Raw genomic sequence first — 23,838 nt, 5'->3', positions numbered from 1 at the left:
TGCATCGCTTTATTCTGCGAGCTATAACTATTTTATTTTTTTGCTGATGATGCTGTGTGGCGGCTCGTTTTTTGCGGGACAAGATGACGTTTTCAGCGGTACCATGGATATTTATATGCGTCTTTTTGATAGCGCGTTATTACACTTTTTGTTTGGCGGTATGATAATAAATCATTATTTTTTGCTTCGTTTTTTATTTTTATTTTTTAAGGGGTTCTCTAAAGGGGTTAACTAATGGGACAGTTTTATAGGGTGGGTCGTTACGGATGCGGCGATACCTAATATGTGTACTTTTATTGTTTTTTTTTATTATTTTCAAAAAATAAATTTATTGGGGAATATTTTTTTTTTTTTACTAATTTATTTGGCGATTTTTTTAAAATTATTTTTACACTTTTTTTTTTATTTTATTACATAGTCCCAGGTGGGACATCACTGTCCTGTGACAGATCGCTGATCTGTCACATCACAGATCATCGCTGATCTGTCACAGGCAGTGCCGAAGGCTTCCTCATGCCTGCGCTTTGCAGGCACTGAGGAAGCCAGCTTCCTGCAGGCCCCCGAAGGCCCCCGTCGCCATCTTGGATCCGGGGGCCTGTAGGGAAAGAGTCCCCCGCAGCAGCGCTGCACATTGCACTGCTGTGGGGGGCTCAGGGAAGCACGGAGGGAGCCCCCTCCCTGCCGATGCTTCCCTTTAACTCCCGGTACACCGTGATCATGTTTGATAGCGGTGTGCAAGGGGTTAACGTGTCGGGGGCGGTCCGTGACCGCCCATGACACATTGTGCCGGGTGTCAGCTGTGATAATCAGCTGACACCCGGCCGCGATCAGTGGCGCTCACCACGTGGGCGCCGCTGATCGCGGTGGACATACTATCCCGTCCATGGGCATAGGGGCCCGGGTCCCATGGACGGAATAGTACGTCGGATGGCAAGAAGGGGTTAAGCAATGTGTTATCATTTACCCATATTGTCTTGTTCAACTATATTTCTATGCCTTAGGCTGGACAAATGTAGATTACTTGGATTTAGTCTATTAGAATATATGGTCAAGTAAATGGTGTCAACAATTGCTATTGTGTGCTGAATGTACAGCCACCCTGTTTACTTCACTTATGACTAGAGTTGAGCGATACCGTCCGATACTTAAAAGTATCGTATCGGATGGTATCGGCCGATCTTTAAAAAAAGTATCGGTATCGCCGATTCCGATACCGGAAGTCCCATTCAAGTCTATGGGACTTCCGGTATCGGAATAAGAAAAACCCTTTCCTGCCCTTGTACAGCCTCTCTGGGGTCTGTACGGGCCTTTCGGGGGGCTGTGCCGGCCTGCCAGGGGGTCTGTGCAGGCTCCGGTGGTCTGTGCCGGCCTGCCGGTAGTCTGTGCAGGCTCCGGGGGGCTGTGCCGGCCTGCCGGGGGGCTGTGCCGGCCTGCCGGGGGGCTGTGCCGGCCTGCCGGGGGGCTGTGCAGGCTCCGGGGGGCTGTGCAGGCCTGCCGGGGGGCTGTGCCGGCCTGCCAGTGGTCTGTGCAGGCTCCGGGGGTCTGTGCAGGCATCGTCCGATGGGACTACAAGTCCCATCGGGCGATGCCTGCTACCATGACAGTGATTGACACATTAGCCAATGATGGGACAGTAGTAGTCCCATCATCCGACTAATGTGTTAAATGTAAAAAAAAAAAAATTACATGCTACATACATACAACATGCATACTACATACATGCTACATTCATACTACATACTACATACATGCTACATTCATACTACATGCAACATACATACTACATATATACTACATGCATGCTACATACATACTGCATGCTACATACATACCACATATATACTACATACATACTACATGCATGCTACATGCATGCTACATACATAACACATATATACTACATGCATGCTACATACATACTACATGCTACATACTACATATATACTACATGCATGCTACATACTACATGCTACATACATACTACATATATACTACATGCATGCTACATACATACTGCATGCTACATGCATGCTACATACATACTACATACATACTACATGCTACATACATACTACATATATACTACATACATACTACATACATACTACATGCATGCTACATGCATACCACATACATAACACATATATACTACATGCATGCTACATACATACTACATACATACCATATACATACTACATGCATGCTACATACATACTACATGCTACATACATACTACATGCTACATACATACTACATATATACTACATGCATGCTACATACATACTACATGCTACATACATACTACATACATACTACATATATACTACATGCATGCTACATACATACTGCATGCTACATGCATGCTACATACATACTACATACATACTACATGCTACATACATACCACATATATACTACATACATACAATACATTCATACAATACATACATAGACATACAGTACATATAACATAGAGTAACATACTTACCAATACTTGTCACATTGTTCCCCGAAGCCATTGTCTTTCCGGAATAAATATTAACATAACAAACCACAAAAATACTCACCCACGATCCGAAGCAGTCCACGAGTGTGTCCCACGACGATCTTGGGTAGAGAACGGCAGCATCAGATGATGCTGCCGTTCTCTACGGGCTGCAGGAATCCAATGACGGAAGGTAGGTATCCTTCCGCACTGTATTCCTCCGCCACTTAAAAAAAAAAAAGTCCCTAGTCTCACTTTATGCCATTGCTGTGTGGGAAATTCCCACGCAGCAATGGCATAAAGTGAGACTAGGGACTTTTTTTTTTTAAGTGGCGGAGGAATACAGTGCGGAAGGATACCTACCTTCCGTCATTGGATTCCTGCAGCCCGTAGAGAACGGCAGCATCATCTGATGCTGCCGTTCTCTACCCAAGATCGTCGTGGGACACACTCGTGGACTGCTTCGGATCGTGGGTGAGTATTTTTGTGGTTTGTTATGTTAATATTTATTCCGGAAAGACAATGGCTTCGGGGAACAATGTGACAAGTATTGGTAAGTATGTTACTCTATGTTATATGTACTGTATGTCTATGTATGTATTGTATGAATGTATTGTATGTAGCATGCATGTAGTATGTAGTATGTATGTAGCATGTCGTATGTATGTAGTATGTATGTAGCATGCATGTAGTATGTATGTAGCATGCATGTAGTATATATGTAGTATGTATGTAGCATGTAGTATGTATGTAGCATGCATGTAGTATATATGTAGTATGTATGTAGCATGCATGTAGTATGTATGTAGTATGTATGTAGTATGTATGTAGCATGCAGTATGTATGTAGTATGTATGTAGTATATATGTAGTATGTATGTAGCATGCATGTAGTATGTAGCATGCATGTAGTATGTATGTAGTATGTATGTAGTATGTATGTAGCATGCAGTATGTATGTAGCATGTATGTAGCATGCATGTAGTATATATGTAGTATGTATGTAGCATGCATGTAGTATGTATGTAGTATGCATGTAGTATATATGTAGTATGTATGTAGCATGCATGTAGTATGTAGCATGCATGTAGTATGTATGTAGTATGTATGTAGTATGTATGTAGCATGCAGTATGTATGTAGCATGTATGTAGCATGCATGTAGTATATATGTAGTATGTATGTAGCATGTAGTATGTATGTAGCATGCATGTAGTATATATGTAGTATGTATGTAGCATGCATGTAGTATGTATGTAGTATGTATGTAGTATGTATGTAGCATGCAGTATGTATGTAGCATGTATGTAGTATGTATGTAGTATATATGTAGTATGTATGTAGCATGCATGTAGTATGTATGTAGCATGCATGTAGTATGTATGTAGCATGTATGTAGTATGTATGTAGTATATATGTAGTATGTATGTAGCATGTAGTATGTATGTAGCATGCATGTAGTATGTATGTAGTATTTTTTTTTTTTTTTTTTAACATTTAACACATTAGCCGGATGATGGGACTACTACTGTCCCATCATTGGCTAATGTGTCAATCACTGTCATGGTAGCAGGCATCGCCCGATGGGACTTGTAGTCCCATCGGACGATGCTTGCACAGACCCCCGGACATCAGCACAGCCCCCCGGCAGGCCGGCACAGCCCCCCGGCAGGCCGGTACAGACCCCCACAGGGTGCACAGACCACCGGCAGGCCGGCACAGCCCCCCGGCAGGCTGGCAGAGACCCCGGGCAGTCCACACAGCCCCCCGGCAGGCCGGCACAGCCCCCCGGCAGGCCGGCAGAGACCCCCGGAAGGCCCGAAATGACGGCGCATCATGATGCGCACACACCGCGCATCATGATGACGTCAGGCCGTCAATCAACTGAACTTCCGATTCCGATGCCGAATTCCGATATTGAAAAAATATCGGAAGTCGGTATCGGAATTCCGATACAGCAAGTATCGGCCGATACCCGATACTTGCGGTATCGGAATGCTCAACACTACTTATGACCTGACTGATGCATTAAATTATTTTTACGATATTTGCTTTCTTAGGGTTTTTTGGCCGGAGTCCTCCTTTATTGGACTCTTTGTTGTATTGTCTATGGTGCCTTTTTTATGTTTTTATTTGTGTGTTATCTATTATGGAAATAAAAATTTATATTTTTAGATGTTCTCTTCAGCAGCTAGTCCTTATGTAAGTCCGCATATGGGTTATACACCTTAGCTACTGCAGAACTTGATGATACATGCTTCAGCTGCTGCAGAACATCATAATGCACACCTCAGCTCCTGCAGAACCTCATAATACACCCTTCAGCTGCTTTAGAACACCATAATACACACCTCAGCTACTGCAGAACCTCAATACACACCTCAGCTGCTTCAGAACATCATAATACATACTTCAGCCACTGCAGACCCTTACAATACATCTTAGCTGTTATTGTTGCATTAAATTGATAGAATGTCTTTTACTAACACATGGAGCCATTACATGATGATATGGAGATAGCAGTATGTAGTAGATTGATGCTGAGGCTTCCAATGTTGCTTTGCCACACAATAAGGAACCCGACAATTGATTGCTACTGCACAACCCTTGGGCAGCATGAATCAGACATTTGCACTATTATTGCAGTCATGTATGTTTTATTTTGATGCTGCTGCATTTCTGTTGAAACATGCATGTAATATTCGTCCGGCGACTATTATGGGTAGCTCAAGGATCTGGTCCCCTGTGGCTTCTCGCTACTTCGCTCCCCTAGACTGACAGGTGTCTCCCTATGTTTGTAATTCTGCAAGTTTACACTGACAGGCTAAGTCTTAAAGGTGTGTAATATGTGCTGGGTTAAGATTTTGCTCTACCTGCTGATTTTAGCAATTATCATGTGATCGCTCACATTTGATCTGCAGATTTGTGGTTATATATCGACTGATGTTGCTTCTGCTTCTCTCAATTGTTAGAACAAAGAGAAGCAGTCAGCACGTGACCGCAAGTCTGTAAATTGCATTTGAGAGATCATGCACTAAGACTCGGATCACATATGCGAGAAACACAGCCGAGTCTCACATGTTAATACCCGACACTGCCGCCGGCACTCAGGAGCAGAGCGTGCAGCTGCATGTATTGCTATGCGGCTGCGCACTTCGATCCGAGTGTATTAAAATGCGAGACTTGGCAATATTTCTCGCATGTGTGATCCCGGCCTAACTCTCAAATCAGCAAATAGAGTGAAATATTAAAAGCTCATATTACACACCTTTAGAACTCATCATGTCAGTGTCAACTTGCAGTATTACAAACATGTAAATTACACCTATATATAATTCCTCCTTCACACATCCATGATGCCAGCACGTTTTTTTTTTCTGAAAAGGAGAAATGGTCAAAATTAAAAAACAAAACAGTGTTTTCAGACTTCAAAATGCAAAAAAACAAGTTCATAATTAGAGTCGAGCGAAATGGGTCGGGCAAAATCATAAGTCGCCGACTTTCGCTAAAGTCGGGTTTCATGAAACGAAACCCGACCATAGTGTGAGGTCAGCCATGAGGTCGGCGACCAGAGCGCCAAAGTTGCGTTTCAAATGATGATTCCAGCGCCCTTTTCAGCCAATGATGGAGGACGCACACTGTGGGCAACGCGATGACATGGGCATCGGTCACCACCATCTTTGAGAAGGGCATGCAAGTGATTGGCTTACTTTGTGTGGCGTCACAGGGGCTATAAAAGGGTGTGCACGCCAACAACCATCTTACTTCTGCCGATCTTAGCATAGTGAGAGGTTGCTGCTGCTGATTCTGAATAAGGGAGAGCATTAGGCAGGGAAGAAGAGCAAAAAAACTGCTTCTGCTAGTAGCGATTTTCACTGTACAACCCAACAGTTTGTGTGCAGTGACAGCGGAGGATACATTTTTGTGCATCAGCTCTGTTGGTTATTAGGCTGCCTTATAAGGCTCCCTGATAGCTTCATTGCTGTTTGCACACTGCTGTGCAAACTGCTTTTTTAAAAGCAAAAATACTTTTCTTCCTCTTTTCCGCACAGTTACCAAGCGTTCCTTTTTCCACACTTTTGTGTGCAGCAGTCCTGTTTATTAGGCTGCCTGCTGCCATACTTGGACTGAGAGCATCATTGTCAGCCTCCTAAAATCTCTAGGGAGAATCAAATTCTCCCCAATACCATATACACCTTGTACCTTCTCATACACCAGCCTATTTCAGCCTGTTAAATTGAGGTGTAATCTATAGTGGGCCTGAGATAATTGTTCAGCCTCCTAAAATCTCTAGGGAGGTTCAAATTCTCCCCAATACTATATACACCTTGTACCTTGTCATACACCAGCCAATTTCAGCCTGTTACATTGAGGTGTAATCTATAGTGGGCCTGAGATAATAGTTCAGCCTCCTAAAATCTCTAGGGAGGTTCAAATTCTCCCCAATACTATAAACACCTTGTACCTTGTCATACACCAGCCAATTTCAGCCTGTTACATTGAGGTGTAATCTATAGTGGGCCTGAGATAATAGTTCAGCCTCCTAAAATCTCTAGGGAGATTCAAATTCTCCCCAATACTATATACACCTTGTACTTTGTCATACACCAGCCAATTTCAGCCTGTTAAATTGAGGTGTAATCTATAGTGGGCCTGAGGTAATTGTTCAGCCTCCTAAAATCTCTAGGGAGATTCAAATTCTCCCCAATACTATATACACCTTGTACCTTGTCATACACCAGCCTATTTCAGCCTGTTAAATTGAGGTGTAATCTATAGTGGGCCTGAGGTAATTGTTCAGCCTCCTAAAATCTCTAGGGAGATTCAAATTCTCCCCAATACTATATACACCTTGTACCTTGTCATACACCTGCCTATTTCAGCCTGTTAAATTGAGGTGTAATCTATAGTGGGCCTGAGGTAATTGTTCAGCCTCCTAAAATCTCTAGGGAGATTCAAATTCTCCCCAATACTATATACACCTTGTACATTGTCATACACCAGCCAATTTCAGCCTGTTACATTGAGGTGTTATCTATAGTGGGCCTGAGAATAGTTAAGCCTCCTAAAATCTCTAGGGAGATTCAAATTCTCCCCAATACTATATACACCTTGTACCTTGTCATACACCAGCCTATTTCAGCCTGTTAAATTGAGGTGTAATCTATAGTGGGCCTGAGGTAATTGTTCAGCCTCCTAAAATCTCTAGGGAGATTCAAATTCACCCCAATACTATATACACCTTGTACCTTGTTTTACAGTACCATATAGCTGGTGGCATTTTGGGTACATTTTCCCAAAAATGAGGAAGTATGGTGGAAGAGGCCGTGGAAGTGGGCGAGGGTTGCCAGCTGGTACTGATGGTGGTGGTGGTGCATCTGCTGGTAGTGGCAAAAGCACAATAGCACCTAAGGCAGGAGGTGTTGAGCCTGCGTCATCGTCTAGCTCCACATGGCCTCGAAGGCTCCCTTTTCTGGGAGTAGGTAAACCGCTTTTAAAGCCGGAGCTTCAGAAACAAGTTTTGGCTTACAGTGGGGAAAAAAAGTATTTAGTCAGTCAGCAATAGTGCAAGTTCCACCACTTAAAAAGATGAGAGGCGTCTGTAATTTACATCATAGGTAGACCTCAACTATGGGAGACAAACTGAGAAAAAAAAATCCAGAAAATCACATTGTCTGTTTTTTTTTTCATTTTATTTGCATATTATGGTGGAAAATAAGTATTTGGTCAGAAACAAGCAATCAAGATTTCTGGCTCTCACAGACCTGTAACTTCTTCTTTAAGAGTCTCCTCTTTCCTCCACTCATTACCTGTAGTAATGGCACCTGTTTAAACTTGTTATCAGTATAAAGAGACACCTGTGCACACCCTCAAACAGTCTGACTCCAAACTCCACTATGGTGAAGACCAAAGAGCTGTCAAAGGACACCAGAAACAAAATTGTAGCCCTGCACCAGGCTGGGAAGACTGAATCTGCAATAGCCAACCAGCTTGGAGTGAAGAAATCAACTGTGGGAGCAATAATTAGAAAATGGAAGACATACAAGACCACTGATAATCTCCCTCGATCTGGTGCTCCACGCAAAATCCCACCCCGTGGGGTCAGAATGATCACAAGAACGGTGAGCAAAAATCCCAGAACCACGCGGGGGGACCTAGTGAATGAACTGCAGAGAGCTGGGACCAATGTAACAAGGCCTACCATAAGTAACACACTACGCCACCATGGACTCAGATCCTGCAGTGCCAGACGTGTCCCACTGCTTAAGCCTGTACATGTCCGGGCCCGTCTGAAGTTTGCTAGAGAGCATTTGGATGATCCAGAGGAGTTTTGGGAGAATGTCCTTTGGTCTGATGAAACCAAACTGGAACTGTTTGGTAGAAACACAACTTGTCGTGTTTGGAGGAAAAAGAATACTGAGTTGCATCCATCAAACACCATACCTACTGTAAAGCATGGTGGTGGAAACATCATGCTTTGGGGCTGTTTCTCTGCAAAGGGGCCAGGACGACTGATCCGGGTACATGAAAGAATGAATGGGGCCATGTATCGTGAGATTTTGAGTGCAAACCTCCTTCCATCAGCAAGGGCATTGAAGATGAAACGTGGCTGGGTCTTTCAACATGACAATGATCCAAAGCACACCGCCAGGGCAACGAAGGAGTGGCTTCGTAAGAAGCATTTCAAGGTCCTGGAGTGGCCTAGCCAGTCTCCAGATCTCAACCCTATAGAAAACCTTTGGAGGGAGTTGAAAGTCCGTGTTGCCAAGCGAAAAGCCAAAAACATCACTGCTCTAGAGGAGATCTGCATGGAGGAATGGGCCAACATACCAACAACAGTGTGTGGCAACCTTGTGAAGACTTACAGAAAACGTTTGACCTCTGTCTTTGCCAACAAAGGATATATCACAAAGTATTGAGATGAAATTTTGTTTCTGACCAAATACTTATTTTCCACCATAATATGCAAATAAAATGAAAAAAAAACAGACAATGTGATTTTCTGGATTTTTTTTTCTCAGTTTGTCTCCCATAGTTGAGGTCTACCTATGATGTAAATTACAGACGCCTCTCATCTTTTTAAGTGGTGGAACTTGCACTATTGCTGACTGACTAAATACTTTTTTTCCCCACTGTACATTGCTGACACAGCCTCCAGCTCTATCATCTCCTCTTCTGAACTTTCAAAAAATAAAAGCACTGAGTCGTCAGTGGAGGCTCCTGGTCAGGAACAACACCTTTCCTTGTGTCCGTCACCCTTACCAAAAGTGAAGGATGTGGCAGGCCACACTACAGATTACTCCATGGAGCTCTTTTCACATACCATGCCTGGGTTATCAAGTCAAATCATGAATTCCCCAGTCCAAGATGAATCTGACATGGAATGGACTGATGCACAGTCACTGCTAGATTTTTCTGCTGGTACATTCACTCAGAGCACTACATTGTCCTCGCAGTGTACTGAGCCAGAATCTGACCCTGATGAAACTCAGGTGCCCCTTCCCGCATACTATACCACCTTACACGGTGACACAGAGGAAGGTGCACATGAAATTGAAGAGGAGGTAATGGATGACCCAGTTGTTGACCCAGATTGGCATCCATTGGGGGAAGAGGGTGCCGCTGCCAAAGCTCAGAGGAGGAGGAGGATCCGCAGCAGGCATCGACATCGCAACAGCTGTTATCTGGCAGGCCTATAACAGTCCAAAAATGGGTTACAAAAACCAAAAGAGTTGCAGGGCAGCTTGGCCAGAAGGTCAAATTAGCACAGCATGCAAGGCCTCAAAATGTCTTCCATAGTAGGAAGAGTGCAGTGTGGCACTTTTTTGAACAAAATCCTAATGATCAGGCAAAGGTTATCTGAAAGAAGTGCGCAAAGACCTTTAGTCGAAGGAAAAATCTGAGAAATGTGAATACCAGTTGCATGCTTAGACATTTATCCACCATGCACTTGCAAGCGTGGACAGACTACCAAACCTCACGTACCACCTGTGCACCTGCTCTGAATGAAGGTAGTCAGCAATGCTACGTTGCTTTCCCCACTGTAAGCACACCGGTTAGCACACCACCAGCAGCAAATGTTGAGGTGTCGTCGCAAGGCCAAAGCAGTCAGGGAATAACAATGTTATTGCTATGAAAGACTGAATCTAGGCCATCAGCAAGACCACCAACACCATCACCATCACCAACCCTCTCTCAGTCCACCATGTCCACCGCTAGTTCCACCATATGCAGCTCTCAAGTCCAGCTCACCCTACCAGAGAGTCTGAGTAGGACAAGAAAGTACTCATCCTCTCATCCACGTACACTGTGTTTGAACACCCACATTGCCAAACTAATCTCGTTAGAGATGATGCCCTATCGGTTGGTTAAAAGCGAAGCTTTCCGTGAGCTCATGGCCTAGGCAGTACTCATGCTATGACCTACCCAGTCAGCACTTCTTTTCTTGAAAAGCCATCCCAGCCCTCCAACTACATGTGAAAGACCACAATGTCCATGCACTCAAGCAATCAGTGAGTGGAAAGGTGCACCTCTCAACAGATGCATGGTCCAGTAGGCATAGCCAGGGCCGTTACGTGTCCATCACTGTGCACTGGGTTAATGTGGTGGATGCAGGGTCCACAGAGGACAGTGGCGGAGGGACAGTGCTGCCTAGCCCACGGTAAAGGAAACAGTTGGCTGTAGGCGTTCGACACTCCTCCTCCTCCTCCAGAAGCAAAAGGTCGACCACAGAGCACAGTCGCATGAGCACTCCATCCGCAGCTGCCAGTGTTGCACACGAGGTGTCCCACTATCGAACAGCTAGTGGTAAGCATCAGCAGGCTGTGTTGAAGATGATGTGTTTGGGCGACAACAGACACACCGCGGAGGTACTGGCCGACTACTTGCAGCAACAAATTGAGTCATGGCTGGGCAGTCTACATCTTGAGGCAGGCAAGGTAGTTAGTGATAATGGCTGGAATTTTGTGGCAGTCATAGCCCTTTCAAAACTCAGACACATACCTTGCCTGGCTCACACCTTGAACCTGGTGGTGCAGTGCTTCCTCAATAATTATCCAGAGTAAACAGCCCTGCTCCATAAGGTGCGAAGACTGTGCTCGCACATCCGCCGGTCGCCCGTACACTCCAGTCGTACGCAGAAGCTGCAGCGACTGCTCCACCTTCCCAAGCACCGCCTAATTATCGACGTTGCAACAAGGTGTAACTCCACCCTGCACATGGTTGAGAGGCTGTGCGAACAGAGGCAGGCTGTAATGCATTTGTGGGAGGATACACGGGCAAGCAGTTTGAGGGCAGACATGGAGTTGCCTGGTGTGCAGTGGTCGAAGCTGAAAGTACTCTGTAAAGTCATTCAGTGTTTTGAGGAATGCACACAGCAGGTAAGTGCAGATGACGCCATCATAATCTTGAGCATCCCACTTATGCGTCTGCTCATGCAAACTTTGACGCACATTAAGGAGCAGGCGTATGCAGTCGAGGGGGAAGAGGAAGAAGAGGGAAGTCTTGATGACAGTTAGCCATTGTCTGCTCAGGGAACTCTCCTGGATGAGGTGGAGGAAGAAGAGGAAGAGGATGAGGAGGAGGATGATGGGGATGATTATTTAGGGGAGGAGGATGCTTCTCAGGGGGTGTCAGGACTCTGGACACTTTTGCTATGTTCTGGAATTTTGCCCTTCTCCAAGATGGTGGTCTGGCCTTCATGTGTTCCTGTCTGCTGCCTTTAAGACTCCACCCCAGTCATTAATCAATGCTGGAGTATTCTGCCTGTGTTCCTTTGAGTACTGGGTTGTCCTGGCTTCTCAGCTGCTGTAGCTTGCTGAGGTTGTTCCATTCGTGGTTGCTTCAAGAGACTATACTGCACTCCCCTGCTACTGCCCGCTCCACAGCCGCTGGCTGTCTCCGCTCCTCTGCTGTCCTGTTACCTGCTGCCACCTGATCGGTGAGACTTACTGTTTGCTCCGTCCTAAAGAATCTACCGTGTGCTTGCTACTTGTGGTTCTGCGATTCCGGCTGACTCAGCGGCCCTGCCATGCCCTAACCGGACCAGGGTTAGGGTACCTACTGGATAGACTTTCTGAGAACTATACCGTACTGATAACGGCATCTGTTCCATAGTGACCGGCTATAACATTCTGGACTTTGTTTCTAAACTATGCTCCAAGCATTCGATACTTTGAAAGGCGTATACCCTGCAACTGGCCGCTGACCTCTAGCGGCAGTTTATTGACTTTGTGTTTGCCTTGTTCACACTGTGCACGCATGGTTTTGCTGCGTTCTTATATAAACTCGATTCACTTAACTCTGGACTCTGCTGTGATTGTGCTTCTTGCCAAGAAACCCCTGTAGTATCCACTATAATTGTTACAGGATACTCCAGCCCAAAAAGAGGGGTTTGCAGGAGCTATGTCAGACAGCAAGATGGAACAGGTGTACACCATGCTCCGTTCCCTGCAGCAGGATATGAATGTTCTGCAAAAGAAAGTTGAAAGCGTGGAACGTAATAAACGGGGTTTTGGGCAGAACCTGCAGGACTTAGACACTCGAGTTGCAGCACAGGAAAGCAGATTGACTGGATTGGAGACCCAGTGTGGACAAAACTTCCAGGACATCAGTACACAGATGGCAGCTCAGGGGGCTCGACCTGTGACTTTGCCTGCAGGGCACGTACCACCACCTAGCCTTCCTAAATTACCACCATTTCGATACAATGGCGACCGCGACAAGTTTCGTGGATTCGTGAACCAATGTATGCTGTACTTTGACATCCATGCTGATCATTTCCCAACGGGCCGTTCTAAAGTGCTATGTATAATCATGCTGCTGACCTCACGTGCGCTTGCTTGGGCGAATCCTATGATCGAGTCTCGTGACCCACGTCTGAATGTGCTGGATGATTTTTTGGCTGCCATGGCACTAATGTTTGACGATCCAAATCGTCGCGCTTCTGCTGAGACCGCGCTGCTATCTTTGCGCCAGGGCAAGCGCTCGGTTATTGAATATGCGACCGACTTCAGGCGACTAGCAGTAGATACTAATTGGGACCTTTATGCACAGGTTCCCATTTTTAAGAGAGGCCTGTCCAGCGTGGTAAAGGATGAATTAGCCCGCTCAGAATCCCCACAGGAGCTCGAGGCTTTTATACAGCATTGCGTGCGCATAGACATTCGCCTTACTGAGCGCAGGCAGGAAAAGCTGGCTGTGTATAACCGCATGTCTAATTTTTCCCTTCCTCCCAAAGAAACTGCAGGTAAGACATCTCGGGGTGTGGAGGAGGTACCAATGCAGATTGATTCAGTTCAGAGGCGTGATAGTAATGAACGCCGGGAACATCGCCTTCGGGAGAGTTTGTGTTTTTATTGCGGCCAGTCAGATCACTTCCTGATTAACTGCCCAAAATGTCCTAAACGTCAGAACAAAGTGGTAGCTGCAATTGGGGAGCTGGATGGCAGTGATACGGAATCCGACACTTCTGAGTGTAGCCTGCCTATAGATGCAGTGTTTCAGTCGCTTGCTATGACCACACCCCTCGGGGAAGTGAAGGAAAAGAGCTCTCATTGTTCCCTCCCTATTAAAATCTTGTGTGCTGGAAGATGGATTTCCAGCTCAGCTATGATCGACTCAGGGGCGGGGGGCAATTTTATGGACATTTCCTTTGACAAGGAACATGGCATTCAGTCTTGTCAGAAGGCTTCTCCAATTAATTTGGAGACAGTAGACGGCTCACCCCTAATCTCTGGCCCTGTAGACCAGGAGACAATACCTCTCATGATCTTATTGGAGCCGGATCATCAGGAGCAATTGTCGTTCTTACTAATCTCTTCTCCACATTTTCCCGTGATCCTAGGTATTCCCTGGTTGCGCTCTCAGAACCCGACCATCAACTGGGAGACCAAGGCGATCACTTTCCCAACAAGGGAGAAGTCTGCTACGGAGACAATCTCTACATCCTTGAAGGCTGAATCTCCTATACAGGTAGTGGGGATACCAACTGTCTATAAGGAATTTCTGATGTGTGTGACAAGGAGAAGGCAGACCAGCTCCCGCCACACAAACACTATGACTGCCCTATTGAACTCCTTCCCGGGGCAGCGATCCCCTTTAGTAATGTCTACCCTCTGGCTGCACCAGAACTTCAGGCCCTAAAAGAGTACATCGATGAAAATCTGGCCAAGGGCTTCATACGCCCTTCTTCCTCGCCAGCTGGGGCGCCTATATTCTTTGTGAAAAAGAAGGATGGGACACTAAGACCATGCATCGATTATCGGGGACTTAATAAGGTAACCATACATAACCGCTACCCTCTACCGCTAATACCTGAATTAATGGAGAGAGTCCGCCAAGCAAAAGTCTTTTCCAAATTAGACCTTCATGGGGCGTATAATCTAGTGCGTATTCGCCCTGGGGATGAGTGGAAGACAGCTTTCAGATGCCGTTATGGACATTTTGAATATCTAGTAATGCCCTTTGGACTGTGTAACGCGCCAGCGACCTTCCAACACCTTGTCAATGATATTTTCAGGGATCTATTGGACCAGTTTGTGGTCATATACTTGGACGACATTTTGATTTTTTCAGACTCATTGCAGGAACATGAGGAACATGTCAAGACGGTTTTAAGACGGCTGAAGGAGAACCACCTATATATTAAACTGGAGAAATGCGAGTTCCATTGCTCCGAGATACAGTTTCTGGGCTATGTCATCTCCCCTCAGGGGCTGAATATGGAATCTGTAAAGATCCAGGCAATCACCGACTGGCCGGTACCCAAAAATATAAAACAGGTACAACGTTTTATCGGTTTTGCCAATTTTTATAGACGTTTTATCTGAAATTTTTCTGATATTGTCCGTCCCATCACTGCATTGACAAAGAAGGAGAATCCATTTAAATGGTCCGCACAAGCTCAGGAAGCATTTATTCGGCTCAAGACCTGTTTTACTTCAGCTCCACTGTTGGTCCACCCTGATCCGACACTTCCATTTATCGTGGAAGTGGATGCCTCAGACAACGCCTTGGGGGCCATCCTTTCGCAGAGAGTCGGAGAGAAGGCCTTACTTCATCCATGTGCTTTCTTTTCTCGTAGACTGACCTCAGCAGAGAACTATGACGTAGGGGATAAGGAGCTGCTGGCCATTATTGCGGCTTTTAAAGAATGGAGGCACCATCTCCAAGGAGCCGCTCAACAAGTTATTGTGTTGACAGACCATCGTAACCTGGAGTTTCTTAGATCCGCGAAATGTCTCTCTCCTCGTCAGGCCCGCTGGAGCTTATTTCTGAATCAATTCGATTTTATTATCTCCTTTCGACCAGGTTCTCGCAATGGAAAAGCAGATGCACTATCTCGGATTCATGCTGCAGATGCCTTACCAGGACCCTCGCCGAAAATGATTCTTTCCGATGCCAATTTTATCGGGGTCATCCAGGATAAGGACTTGTGGAAGGACATCAAGGAAGCGTATGTAGGTGACGTACTCTTGACTAACCCACCTGCTGATGTCAATCTGGTCCTTAAAGGGGGCATGTGGTTCAGAGGACAACGTGTTTACATCCCAGAGGCGGTCCGTCTCAAAATCTTCAGAGTGGTTCACGATTCCAAGGTGGCAGGTCATAGGGGGGTACAGAAGACCCAAGAGTTCCTAAGTCGCTTCTTCTGGTGGCCAACATGCCTGAAGGACACAAAGGACTACGTTCTCTCGTGCGAGGTATGTGCTCGTCATAAAACCCCGCGTATGTCACCTACAGGCCTCCTGCAACCTTTACCTATTCCATCCCACCCATGGGGGTCGATATCTATGGACCTTATTGTGGAGCTGCCCATCTCTAAAGGCATGAATACGATCTTAGTGGTTGTAGACCGTTTAACAAAGGCCGCCCATTTCGTCCCATGCGCCGGTCTTTCCTCAGCTAAAGAGACTGGAGATCTGGTCCTACAGAATGTGTTTCGGCTGCATGGGGTCCCAGATGAGATCATCTCTGATCGAGGCTCCCAATTTACGTCAAGATTCTGGAAAGAGTTCTGTTCTGCACTCAATATTGATGTGTGCCTTTCTTCCGCCTATCACCCCCAGACAAATGGTCAGACAGAACGGACCAATCAGACCTTGGAACAGTATCTTCGGTGCTACGTCAGCCACCTTCAAGATGATTGGCTGGACTTACTTCCTTTGGCGGAGTTTTCTTATAACAACTCTCAGAACGCCTCTACTAAGGTAACACCGTTTTTTGCAAACCTGGGTTACCATCCCAGTATCTTTCCCAGGTCTCCAATAAAGTCTCCGGTTCCGGCTGTAGAGGAAAGGCTTACTACGATGAAACAGAATATGGAGGTCCTAAAAGAGACCCTGACTTCATCCCAAGAGCGCTACAAAAGATCGGCAGATAGATTCCGCAAACCAGCACCTGTGTTCAAGGTAGGGGATTCCGTATGGTTATCCACCAAGAATTTAAAATTGAATGTTCCTTCACAGAAGCTGGGACAGAAGTTCATCGGACCTTTCAGGATTAATGGCATTGTGAGCTCTGTGGCCTGTCGCCTGAAGTTACCTAGGACTATGAAGGTACATCCCGTATTTCATGTTTCCCTACTAAAGGCTGTCTCACCTAATACTTTTCAGGGTCGTGTTGTGCCACCTCCACGGCCGGTGATAATTGATGGGCAAGAGGAATTTGTGGTCGATGACATTATTGACTCCAGAATTCGCAGAGGTCGGCTCCAGTATCTGATTAGATGGCAGGGGTATCCCCCTGAAGAGGACTCTTGGGAACTGGTGGAGAACATCAGCGCTCAAAGGAAGATTTCTCTTTTCCATCAGAGATTCCCCGAGAAATCGGGTTCGGGATCGTCCTGAGGCCGCTTCTAAGGAGGGAGTAATGTCAGGACTCTGGACACTTTTGCTATGTTCTGGAATTTTGTCCTTCTCCAAGATGTTGGTCTGGCCTTCATGTGTTCCTGTCTGCTGCCTTTAAGACTCCACCCCAGTCATTAATCAATGCTGGAGTATTCTGCCTGTGTTCCTTTGAGTACTGGGTTGTCCTGGCTTCTCAGCTGCTGTAGCTTGCTGAGGTTGTTCCATTCGTGGTTGCTTCAAGAGACTATACTGCACTCCCCTGCTACTGCCCGCTCCACAGCCGCTGGCTGTCTCCGCTGCTCTGCTGTCCTGTTACCTGCTGCCACCTGATCGGTGAGACTTACTGTTTGCTCCGTCCTAAAGAATCTACCGTGTGCTTGCTACTTGTGGTTCTGCGATTCCGGCTGACTCTGCGGCCCTGCCGTGCCCTAACCGGACCAGGGTTAGGGTACCTACTGGATAGACTTTCTGAGAACTATACCGTACTGATAACGGCATCTGTTTCCATAGTGACCGGCTATAACGTTCTGGACTTTGTTTCTAAACTATGCTCCAAGCATTCGATACTTTGAAAGGCATATACCCTGCAACTGGCCGCTGACCTCTAGCGGCAGTTTATTGACTTTGTGTTTGCCTTGTTCACACTGTGCACGCATGCTTTTGCTGCGTTCTTATATAAACTCGATTCACTTAACTCTGGACTCTGCTGTGATTGTGCTTCTTGCCAAGAAACCCCTGTAGTATCCACTATAATTGTTACAGGGGGCAAGAGAAAATGTTGACGTGGCAAGGTCAGGTACAGGGTTTGTGCGTGACTGGAGGGATGTGGATTTGCCAGAAAGTGCTCCTCAGCCCAGTCCTCGCAGTGCATCATTGACACCTGGAACATTGGCCCACATGTGTGATTATGCCTTGCAGATCCTAAAAAGGGACCCCCGTATTGCCAAAATGATGAACGATGACGACTATTGGTTGGCCAGCATCCTTGATCCATGCTATAAAGGCAAATTCCAAAACATCATACCACAGGAGAACCTAGAGCTAATATTGGCTAACAAGCAAGCAACTCTGGTAAACCATTTGTTTGAGGCATTCCCAGCACACAGCAGCGGTGATGGTTCTCCCACGAGCCATAGGGGGCAACATGGAAGAGGTGTTTGTAGTGCACACATCCAAAGTGGCGTTGGAGACAGGGGCTTCATGACCATGTTGTGGACTGATTTTTCAAGTACCGCTCACACGACTGGTAATACTGCATCGATTGAAAGTGACAGGAGACAGCAGTTGTCAACTATGGTTACAAACTACTTCTCCTCCCATATCGATGTTCTCCCTCACAGGTCATTCCCCTTTGACTATTGGGCCTGCAAACTGGACACCTGGCCTGAATTGGCACAATATGCTTTACAGGAGCTTGCTTGCCCTGCTGCTAGTGTGCTATCCGAAAGAGTCTTCAGTGCTGCTGGATCAATCCTGACAGAAAAAAGGACCCATCTGTCGACCCAAAATGTTGATGACCTAACCTTCATTAAAATGAACCATGCATGGGTTTCAAAGGATTTTGTCCCACCTTCCCCTGATGACTCATAGGTTGCCAGAAAAATGGCTCGCTTTTGTCCTCCTCTTCCTCGGACTTCTCCAATTCCTCCATTTGCAGCTGCTGAATGTCCAACATCAACATATGCCATTTTTTCAACCTCCCTAACTGGGCTACCTCCCGCCCAGGGCCGGGATCACCACCTGGCGCACGCACCCGTGCGAGTGCCGTTGCCCTGGACTGGTGGGTGGGCCCACTCTTGGGCAACGGCACTGGCACAGGGTCCCTCATAGTACAATAAAGTTTCTCTGACGGTGGGGGTGCACACCCGCCGTCAGACACACCGGCATACTATGACGGGCCCTGTGCCAGTACCGCCGTCCACGAGTGGGCCCCCCCTGCTTGCTCAGAGCCCCAGCACTTGCAATACTTACCTCTCCCTGCTCCACCGCTGTGTAGTGTGGTTTGTTAAATCCTTCACTGGGACTGCCACTACAAATTTGGTGAACTGATAGATCATGGTTAAGACGTAGCTATGCCCTGTCCTGCTGGGCTCTATCTTCAGATGATCAATGGCTTCAATTTGTTATGGACGTCGACTCACAATGAGATGCAGGGGTGGTTTATCATCAGCTTTCACAGTTATCCTACTCACAGACGTGTGACATTCCTGCCCACATTTTTAAATATGTCCTCTCATGCCAATCCAATAGAATTGCTTACGGCCTGTGCCTTCTGTCTTTTGCACTCCAAAGTTACCTGACAGATCATGATAGGCAGTGAGGACCATGTCTACATCTCTCCCTGTGATCACAATTTGATGGAGATGGGTAATGGTGATGGGATCCACGGTACTGCGATACAGCAACCCTTTCTTCACAATGAACTGTTTTCGCTGTCTCCACAAACAAAGTAATTGAGGGGCAGCATCGCCTCTGAGAATTCTCCTGGGAGTTTATCCCGTGATTAGTAATTCCAAAATTTCTGACTCGACTTTTTGTCTGTAATTTTATCCATCTCGTTTCCTCTTGCAGAGAGTCTGGACTGTCATACTGAGACTGAAAAATATATGAAGATTTAAAAATACTCCAACAGTGTATACTAGTGTACGCTTCAAATACATTACCCTTTTTCTACTTTTTAGATTCTTGTCTAATCCATACTGAGGCTGTGAGTGTCTTTGTCAGGCTCCAGAAATATACATGGAGATTTTTAATGTTTAAACTATGCTATATATACCTGTTATCCGGTGATACTGTGGCCTTTCTCAACTTTCTACAATCTTGTCGATTCCATACTGGGCCTGAGACCGTCTGAGTCTGCCTCCTGATTAGAGATGAGCAGTGTTTGAGTCGAACTGTTCGCCAAGTTCAAATTCGAGCTGTTTTGGGCGGTGTTCGAGCCTTTCGTCGATCTCGAACACTTTGCTTAAAATTCAGCTGTTCGAGGTTCCGTTCGAGAACGGTTAGTTCACCAAAAGCGTAACTTTATTTTCACATTAATAATGGTTTTCAATGTTAATAGACAGTTTCATGACATAGTAGCGGTGTCTGGTAGCCAGCAGTGTAGCACACCTGTCAAGGAGCTAAACCGTGTGTGTTTCTAATAATTTTTTACCTCATCTTGTCCAGAAAATCCTTTTGGGCCTTGTAGCACTGTCTGCTACTCAGCAGAGGAGCCCACCCGTGAACGTAGCTATGCCGTCTGTTTATGAAAGAACCAGTTTTTAACTGCATCAGCCCAGTTAATACTTTGCGCCTAGTAACTGTGTCTGCTACTCAGCAGAGGAGCCCACCCGTGAACCAAGCTGTGCTGCCTGTTTATGTAAGAACCATTTTTAACTCCATTTAGCCCAGTGAATACTTTGGGCCTAGTAACTGTGTCTACTGCTCAGCAGAGGAGCCCACCCATGAATCTAGCTATGCCGCCTGCTTATGTAAGCACTGTCTGCTACTCAGCAGAGTTGCCCACCCGTGAGCCAAGCTGTGCCACCTGTTTATGTAAGAACTGTGTGCTACTCAGCAGAGGAGCTCAGTTGTTAAGCAAGCTACAGCACCTGTGGTTTGGACACTTAATTTTTTCACATTCTTTCTGGAATGCCGGATAGGCCTAATTCCGGAATTCCGGTTGACCTGCACTTACTGTGAAATCCTCGTTCGTGGGGAAGAATTGGAATCCCAGATCCCCATCACTAACAGGGTTCAGCGGGTTATCCGCACCTGTAAGCAACACACGCTGGTCCTTTCAGTGTAGCGCGCGTGCAGCCCCGGACATGTAAGGGCATGACAGACCTGTTATTGATCGATCTCGCGTGCCAGAGCCTCGCGTGTCCCTCTAGTAAGCTGGATGCGGACCGCGGGGGCATGCCAGAATCTCGTTCGCTCTAGCACAACTAAAAACGGCCATGCACCACTACCCACAGAATCGAGAAAGCTTGCAATCTGTCCATCCTTCCCGTGGCTGGCATGGTTGAGGTTGCCCGCGTGGAGTCCAGTTAAGCTGCAGGCTCCACTCCTGGTGGTGCCCTTCTGGACATTCCTTTAAGATTCAGCTTTGCAACCATACTGCCCCCGGAAACCAAACACTTTGCCTTCATGGACGCTGTTCGGAGGGTCATGGGAATAACGCCGCCCGATCGGCAGTTGGCATAATTTATGGTGGGAAGTCCGACCGTATATGATCGTCTTCAATTTTAGAATTTTAGAATTTTTTTTAATTTAGATTTTTATTCCAGCCTTTCTTGACTTTATAAGGGCATGACATGCCTATATCTGTGTCTCCTCCTCCTCCTTTTACTCCTCCACCTCTTTTCTATATGTTGTTACCCTTTTCCATATGTTCTTTGTGTCTTCTGAGCATTTTGTCTGCTTTGGGACACCTTTAAAGGTGTTTTGTATGTGTTTGTATGTGTTTGTGCTTGCCTACTATTGTTTTCAATGGGGTTCGACGGTGTCCATCGAACGTTTGACGAACATTCGACGAACTTGCCTCCTGTTTGATGAACCGAACTCGAACACTAGCGGGGTGGCTCAACACTACTCCTGATATATAGACGTATATTTTTAATGTTTAAACTATGCTATGTATACCTGGTATCTGGTGATACTGTACCCTTTCTGCCAGAAAGTCCTCCTCCACCCACCACTCTAAGTGTATCATTGACACCTGGAACATTGGCCCACATGTGTGATTATTTCTTGCGGATCTTCTTTTTATATTGTGGTGTGATCCATCCTGAGCGTGTGAGAATCTGTGGGTTACTCCTGCAATTTATATGTAGATTTAAAAGTTACCCCAACACTGTATACAGCTCTACGCTTGTGATACATTACCCATTTACTGCTTTTTATATTCTGGTCTAATCCAAACTGACCAAGTGAGAGTCTGTTTCTGACTCTGGAAATAAATACTGAGATTGACAATGACCCCTACACTGTATACAGCTGTACACTTCAGATCCATTACCGGTTTATGGCTTTTATATTGTGTTGTAATCTATACTGAGCCTGAGAGCGTCTGTGTCTGCCTCCTGAAATATATACGGAGATTTAGAATGTATAAACTATACTATATATACCTGCTATCTGATGATACTGTACCCTTTTTTTACCTTTTATATTCTTGTCTAATCCATACTGAGCCTGTGAGCATCTCTGTGTGACTCATGAAATATATACGTGTCATGGTCACGCGCGACTGGACACACCGCCTCCAACAGGGCGAATTTATATGACACGCGTGACCCTGGATACACCGCCTTCAGCAGGGCGAAATAAAAATAATAGCATGTGCAGCTGGATACACCGCCTTCAGCAGGCGAATTTCAGTGGTACACGTATGTCTGGATACACCGCCTCCAGGAGGGTGAATTTCAGAATAAAGGTGAAAACAAGGGAAACAATTACAATGGTGGCCCTGCGATAGGGAATGGGGATGTGGAGACCTCCTGCACTCCCCTGAGTCAGTGTCTCTACACTCCTCATGATCCCTAGGCCAGTTCCGCATCGGGCGCCGATCAGGATACCTAATATCCCTAGCTCGCCCTGCACCTAGCCCTTTCTAGTGAAGTGGACGGTGCAGACACTAATCCCACCACTGCACAGCAACACACATAAGGGAAAGAGACAAACAGGGTAACACCACTTAGCTTTGCTCTGTTGCTAATGCTCCCAGCAACAGAGTCCAACACCTGAGTGCATCTTCCTCCGCTCGAGTCCAACACCTGAGTGCAGCTTTACAGCAACAGCTTCCAGCACCTGAGTGCCACCTTGGAGCAACAGAGTCCAGCACCTGAGTGCAGCTCTCCAGCAACAGAGTCCAGCACCTGAGTGCAACTGTCCAGCAACAGAGTCCAGCACCTTAGTGCAGCTTTCCACCATAACTGCCACTCCACCAAGCTTTGCATGAACTCCTCACTGACACCATAGCTGCCACTCCACCAATATTCATTCCAAAAAAAGGCAGCACTCCATAGTAACTTTTTTCAAAGTGGTAGGTGAGTTTTATTCAGCCCACATATCAAGGCAACGTTTCAGCTCAACTGAGCCTTTCTCAAGCAGTGGGTGTTACAAAAAAGTGTCTTTTTATAGAACATATAATAATCTTTCAATTGTCAATCATTTTACAATACTAGAAATTACAATTCAGTGCATACAATTTCTTTTATTATAGTCAATAGGCTCCATATGTGCAAACAGTACAAAAAGTGCTGTGTGCTCAATACAATCTTTATATTTTGCATTAACTTCATCTTATTAGTGTTTTTGTGATTGCACATTTAGTCATAAAATATTACAGTGTCTCATAATCCCTTTGGTTTACATACCACCACATGGAGGATGCCATGAACACAGAGAACGCTATATCTGGCGTTCCTATAGCTCAACTGAGCATGTGCTATGAGTCATCAGCCCTGTCATGTGCAGCCAGCCATTAGAAAAGCATGTGTGGCATTTCCTCTCTCTGCATC

At 45.9% G+C, this 23,838-nt stretch overlaps 1 protein-coding gene across 1 annotated transcript in view; it reads right to left on the bottom strand.

Moving 5' to 3' along the window:
* The window catches only part of GRIK3 (glutamate ionotropic receptor kainate type subunit 3), a 990,088-nt gene that overhangs the window by 517,281 nt on the left and 448,969 nt on the right, over window positions 1-23,838 (bottom strand). The gene's annotated exons all lie outside the window — the stretch shown is intronic.

Source organism: Dendrobates tinctorius, unplaced genomic scaffold (assembly GCF_039654945.1).
Source record: "Dendrobates tinctorius isolate UK_male_01 unplaced genomic scaffold, ASM3965494v1 ptg000015l, whole genome shotgun sequence".
Lineage (NCBI taxonomy): Eukaryota > Metazoa > Chordata > Amphibia > Anura > Dendrobatidae > Dendrobates > Dendrobates tinctorius.
This window is presented reverse-complemented; position numbering and strand designations above follow the sequence as displayed.